The sequence below is a fragment of the Lygodium microphyllum genome, chromosome 13 (assembly GCF_053477565.2).
Source record: "Lygodium microphyllum isolate KBCC chromosome 13, Lygodium_microphyllum_v1.1.10, whole genome shotgun sequence".
NCBI lineage: Eukaryota > Viridiplantae > Streptophyta > Polypodiopsida > Schizaeales > Lygodiaceae > Lygodium > Lygodium microphyllum.
The window spans coordinates 91,738,360-91,745,677 of NC_141147.1; positions in this window are offsets into that span (position 1 = coordinate 91,738,360).

The following is a 7,318-nucleotide window of genomic DNA, read 5'->3' on the forward strand; positions in this document are numbered from 1 at the left end:
ATTGCAAGAATTCTCATTTTGCGTAAGGATGCAAGTTGCCTAGGTACTGGACCCCTCCTATAATGGCATGAGTAGCGTATGATACATATTAAGGGGCCCTCAAAGATTGGCATCCATATCCAATGTCAAAAACACCCGCAATGCATATCGCTTCACAACCGAATTTATTTTCTCTACATTTTCCAAAAGATCATATCCTCCACAAAACTTGGTCAGCGCCTTGGGCACAAAAATGGGGAGCCTTGCATTGTTCAAAGAATATTCATTGTAAAAATTTAAAATCTATAATAGAAAAGTCATTTATTCATATCAATACATAATCTTTCTATGTAACACATCACTTGAAAGTGTGTTTGTGCATATGTACCTTTGTATGATCCTATTTGCCAATGAGTTGTGAGAGAGCCATATCTTTTTTATGGGCTATTGTATTGGAGCTATTGGCAACCGATGTCCTTGAGCCCCTTGCTTGTGTAAGAAAGTCATTGTTATTGTCAACTAGAACCTACTTGCAAATATACATTCTTAGAAAAGAAGCCATGAACCATTTTAGACCAAGAATAGGAAGAGCACACAGACTAGATACCCATTGATTTTCATCACTTTCAAGCAAACGTGACATCTACAAAGGGATTGTGCCACCCCTAGATTCTTGTGACACCATTGACGTTTCATGCTATTCCATGTCCGCTATATCGGGCTTTTCCATTATTTCTTGTCTTTCCTCTTCAATAGGCCATTTCCGCTCATAGGCCTTGGCCTCCACTTCAAGCCTTTCAAGGATCTTCTCACCCAACATCCATTTTTCATCTTCAATCACAACCTCAACCAAGAGATGTAGATCTACATCATCCACTACCCATAGCCTCACTAAAATGGACCAAGGCAGCAAGACTATGATCCTCATGGATGTCTAGTGAACTCATAATAATGGTCAACAACACATAGTCATGGTTATCCGACATCATAAATGTAGGAAGGCAAAAGATAGGTGTGCCACCTTCCTCAGCATATGAATCAAGCGGTAGCACATCCTCTAGGTTTGTAGGAATGCACATTAACTATTTATTAGTAATAGCAGGTTGTCTCATGTCACCAGTTTGCAGTGTTTGTGAAGTTCCTTGCAAGTTGTTCCCATCCAGTAGGAGATGCACGTAGCAAAGGTATGCAAAGGAAGAATACAATAGGTGACACCTCTTTGAGTGTACTAGGCAGTTTTCTATGCCCCTACATGCATTGGCAAGTAATTTACCCACTACCTTGGCTAACTTTCTCTTAGGAAACTTTTTAGTCATGCAAAGTCCTCCGAGTGAACATATTCCTTACATTAATGCTCACCATGCTAGATGACATGATTCTTCGGTATTTCTCCATTTTCTCAGCCAACATATTCCCAAAGGAGCCCAATAATTTCTCAATAGGAAGCCGTGACTTGAATATGCACAACAACTCAGGAGCACGAGAGTGGGCTCCAACGTTGTAGAGGAACATATATAGTTTTTCCTTCAAGGTCTCCTCCACGTCATCCTCAAATACTAACTCAATCTTCATGTTTCGTGTGCCCAATAGAAAATCCAAAAGTAGAAAATGATTGATTCTCCAAGCCAAACAAACCACTTTAAACAAGCCTCCTTTTCTTGGTGGTGAACCACAGTGCATTCAAGTGCACATGAAGGTTAACACCAAGCAATGCTCTTTGCCCGCTGCCCTAATGAGGGGCCTCGCACACTTTGGTGGTGTCCCATATTGTGTTTAGTGCTACAGATGAGGGTCGAAACTAAGCAATGTGGGAGCTCTTAAGCCTAGGGAGAAGACTCCTTCACTTGGTGGTGACCAATATTGCATTCAAGTGCACATGACAATCAACACCAAGTAATGCTCTTTGTCAATCGCCCCAATGAGGGCCCTCCCTCTCTCAATGGTGACCCATATAGCATTTAGTGCACACAAGGATCAAAACCAAGCGATGTGGGAGCTTGTAAGCCTAGGGAGAAACTTCCTTTGCTTGGTGGTTACCCATACTATGTTCAAGTGCCAAGGGTCAACACCACGAGCAATGCTCTTTACCCATCGACCCAATAAGGGCCTCCGTCTCTTGATGGTGTCCCATACTACATTCAATGCACATGAGGATCAAAACCAAACAGAAGGAGAAACCTCCTTTGCTTAGTGGTGACCCATGTGTCACATATGATGTTCAGTGCACATGAGGGTCAAAACCAAGTGATGTGGGAGCTCTTAACTCTAAGTAGAAGCTTCCAAAGGCTAAAAATTACAACATGATTGTCCTTGAAGATGTTGATGAGGAAGAAATTGAGGATCAAACTATGGGTGCACATGCTAAAATTGAGGATCATGAACAAGATCTTGAGCAAGATCGGTTTTATGACCCAGTAGATAGCTTTCTGTTTGACCTAGCTGGGAATATACCATTTGATCTAGGTGGGGCTGATCTACATAGTGCTACCATTATGCTTTGTTCTATCTCAATCAATGCCTGGACAAGTTCTAGGAGCCCTAATACACTTTGTATGAAAGGTATCATTCATGGGAAAGATGTTTTTATCATGATAGGCAATGGCAATACATAGCTTTGTAAATAAGTTAGTTGTTGACAGGCTGGATTGTCTCCCCATATGAGCTCAAAACAATGAGCTTTCAGCTTACTCTACACGTCAATTTCACCTCAATTTTCACATGAAGACTTGCACGGCTTGCTTCAGACTTAGTCTAGGCTTATCCTAGCCTTCCTATAGCCTTGATTGAGGCTTACAAGCCATTTCTTGCTACTACCCAATCCCCAAGAATAGCATGCGCAAATTCATGCCAATTGTCCAAATCCTTTCTCTGATAGTTCAGTCCTCTCCCACTTCTACTCTAGCTCAATGGTGACTTATCCTTCCTAGTTACACCCTTGGTTAGTAGCAATGAACCCCAACATCATTGACACTCGGCATTGAGATTGACCACCATATCTTCAGTTTTGGACTATGAAGAACGGTCCATAGGCTGTGTAAAATTGGGCAACCCCTTGTCTTGACGCTTCATGCTCCTTGGTTATGCTCATTTGATGCCTGAATGGCTATGATTGATGCTCAAGAACTTCATTTTCTCAGTTTTGATAGAGATTTATGGGCTATAATACATAGGGTTGAATGCATTTGACGGAGGTTTATGCTATGCCTAATGCATTTGGGCTACCTCTCAAGTGCTACTACTGATGTTGTATTCATGTACACCATGAATGTTAAACATCTAGAGATGACTTTGGGGATGTTTTGAGCTTGTTTTAGAGCTTGCCAACATTGTCTTTGGCTATAAAAAATTGCATGTTACAGGTACCATACATGTAAGAGATTTTGGTTGAGTTGTATGATTCCGGTGAAGCTCTCTATTGATTTAGTACTAACATAATAGCATATGCTTGAGCAGTGATTGCACATGAATGATAGCAGCAATCTTCTGCATATTAGGAAGCTTGAGAGTGCACATTACTTTGCCATATGGTAGAAGCAGTGCTATAACATCTTGGTACAGAAGAAACATGTAAAGCATATTAAGACTAAGGGGATATGACTAGCAGACATAGAACCATAGGATTGGGATGATCTGGATGAGCTTGCGCACTCTATGATTGAGCTTTTAGTTTTGCACGCTCTTTGTTGTTGAACATAGAGAAGTTGGATTCTGTCTATGCTATGTGGACAATACTTCACGAATTGTATACTCAAAAGAATACTGCTAGCAAGGTTTACTAGCTAAAGAAGTTGATGGATCTCTACATGGAGGGTACAACCATGTATATACACTTCAATGAGTTCAACTAGATTTTTAGCTAATTGGTTGCTTTGAAGTTTAATATTGATGATAAGTTCAATGCCACTTTCTTGATATGCACTTTGCCTAAAGTTGGGATACATTTAGAACAGCCATTAGTAACTCTAATGTGTTGTTGCTATACTCTAATGTGGAGAGCTCTTTGCTTATGGAAGAGTTAAATCGACAAAACAATGCAGCCAACAAGTCTTTCTCTGCATTGTATATTAGAGGAAAGTCTCAACAGAAGGGAAATTTTGAAAATAAAGGATGCAATAAATCTCATGGGAAAGATGAGTGCCATCATTGTGGCAAGAAATGTCACTTTAAGCATGATTGTTATAAGTGGAAGAAAGAGAAAGGCAAGGGTAAGGAGACGAATGACAACAAGGATGAGAAAAAGGACAACCAGCTATAAAGAAGAGCAATGTCAAGATAGAGGAACTCAATGTAATCAGTCATGAGAGTGATAGCAATGCTTATATCATCTTTGTCTCTTCTTACTTTAGTGCACACTCATTGGTAGTACATTCCAATGATGGCAAGCATACTTGAATCTTGGATTTGGATGCTTCATTTCATGTTACACCCCACCGTGAGTGGTTCACTTATTACATTGGTGGCATACATGGTGTTGTCCACGGGGGACAACTATGCATGTGATATTGCAAGCATTGGCAGTGTGCAGCTGGAATTTCAGCATGGTTCAGTCTTTACTCTTCATCATGTGAGACATGTACCCCAGCTCAAGAAGATATAGGGCCATTTTTCTAGAGGCTTTAAGAGTGATACCTTGTATTTATTGCATGTATCTAGTGTGTGTGACTATGTTGTTGCCATTACCGAGTAGCCAAGTGTTTCTTTATGGCATGGCCAGTTAAGACACATGAGTCAAACTGGAATGAAAGTGCTTTCTCGTTTGGATTATTTTCATGTTTGAGATATGATGATTTTGACCATTGTGATCATCGTGTCTATGGTAAACATGCTCAAACATCACATAAAAGTCTCTTTTATTGAAGTATTCTTCTTTAGAGTTGGTACATGCAAACGTATGTCAAATGCCAAGATTGTCTCCAACGGGAAATATGTACTTTATCACTTTCATTGATGATGCTACACACAAAGTATGGGTGTATACTATCCGCCGCCATAAGGACGAGGCTTTGGATAAGTTCAAGAAAGGCCTAGTATTGGCTAAAAATATGACTGGTAAGACACTCAAGTGCCTTCGCTCTAACAATGGTGGGAAATATGTGGCGAAAGCCTTTAGGACTTCTGTGACATTAAAGGGATAAAGAGGAAGCTCCTTGCCCCTCATAATCCACCCCAAAACGCAGTCATGGAGTGTATGAATCGGACCATTCAGGATAAGGTCCACACTATGCTATCTCATGCTACATTACCCCATGGTTTTTGGGCACATGCTATTATGACAGATGCTCACTTGATCAACTGGTCACCAAACAAGTCTTTGGGGGGGATAATTCCTTAGGAAGAGTGGTCAAGCAAGTCACCTTCATGTGCTCATTTGAGAGTGTTGGCTATACGAAGCATTTGTGCATATCCACAAGGAAGAATGCAGCAAACTTGAGCCAAAGTCTTGTAAATGCATTTTCCTAGGATATGGTGACGAGGGTGAAATGGGATATAGACTATGGGATCCCGAGAAAAGGAAAGTAGTACGCAACAATGATGTTATCTTCTGCGAAGTCCACATGCATAAACAACCTAAAAAGATAGAGGAGATTAGAAGGGTTGTATTTAGGAAATATGTACCAGTAGGATAGTAGAGAATGCCCATCGGACAGCAGCAAATATCTGTTGTAAATGACCCTGAGAATGTAGGGAATCATACCAAAAATGGCCGGCAAGGTATTGCCCATGATGTACCACAGCCTTAGTAAGATAGCACACAATTACGACAGCCAGATATGGCAGGAAAGCATGCTAAAATTTCAAGATAGTAAGCTATAAATGTAGATTTGTACATCCCACAAATGCTGAACCTTTGATTTGTAGGTCGACCCAACCTTCAAGACTGGCAGTTAGGTTTGTCCCTGGTGCTCAGTATACTATTGATTATATCATGTTGATGACTCATGGCAACCTAATTATCGTGATTTTGTTTGTGGTGGGAGTGGTTAGTAGGTACATGGCACACCCTAGTAAGAAGCATTGGGAAGCAATGAAGGGTATCATGCAATACCTTAAGGGCACAAACAATTCATGTATCTACTTTGGAAAGCAAAAGGCATCTATCGTTGGCTTTACGGATGTAGACTATGCCGGTAATTCAAACTGCAGGAAGTCTACTTCAAGGTATGTATTCACCTTCATAGGAGGATCAATCTCTTGGATATCCAAGTTGCAGAAGTGTGTTGCATTGTCTACTATAGAGGCAGAGTATGTGACTACCATTGAGGCATGAAAAGAGGCTTTATGGCTTTCACGTCTCATTGGAGAGCATGGCATTACCGAGGTTCATGTCCTCTACTGTGATAGTAGTCAGAGTGCTATCATGTTAGCATTGAATCCTGTCTTACATGCAAAGACAAAGCACATACAAGTGAAGTATCACTTTATCACAGAAGAACTTGACAGCAAGAGCATTGAGCTTGTCAAGATACATACCGATGATAACCCTACTACAAACCTTCTCACGAAGGGTGATGGGAGTTGGATAGATATAGGTTTTCAACTTGTTACATACTTAAACTTAGCTTATTCTTTCCTCTACCTTTAGGCACATTGTCTTTAGGGGGGAGGTTATTGGGAATAAAGGGCCAATGTGTATGCACCCACATTGGGTGTGAATGTACCCTTCGAGGCTGTACCATATTCGTATACCTATCTGAAAAACCTAAGTGGTACACTATCATTGTACCCACATACTGTGATTGTTTCTCTCTCACTCTACCTACATCTCCATTGATATTGACAACTCCATTGAAGCTCTATAAATACATGCACTTCACACTTGTCCTCCTATGTGAAGGATAGGATTTAATCTAGATTCTTCAAAAATGAATAAACTAACTTTGAGATTTTTCATCCACTAGATCTACTTCAAGTTAGCGAGTCGATTGATGTTGATGGAATACTATATGCAATCGTGCACCCAATGCCTTTCATGGTATAATGGAGGTGGATTATGGATCGAATCCAGGAGATACATAAACCAATCTCTCCAATAAAAATCCATGGAGTTCATGGCTGAGGTGAACACAACTTGAAATATTAAGAAGCATTACCAAGCTTTATCGATCTAGAAAATGTCCAACATTCATTAATGGCATACAAGAGTTGTCAACTCAACCAACCATAGCTTTTTACAATATTTGCAAATAATCTTTCTAAGCCTATAACTACAATTTGTGCTTTGATACCATGTGTAACATGTCTATCAAACAAATCCCTGATAGCACATTTCTGGTAATCCATCAAGAGATGTATCTAGTTGACTCCATCTGAAACTCCCATGGAATATATGAACTTCCTG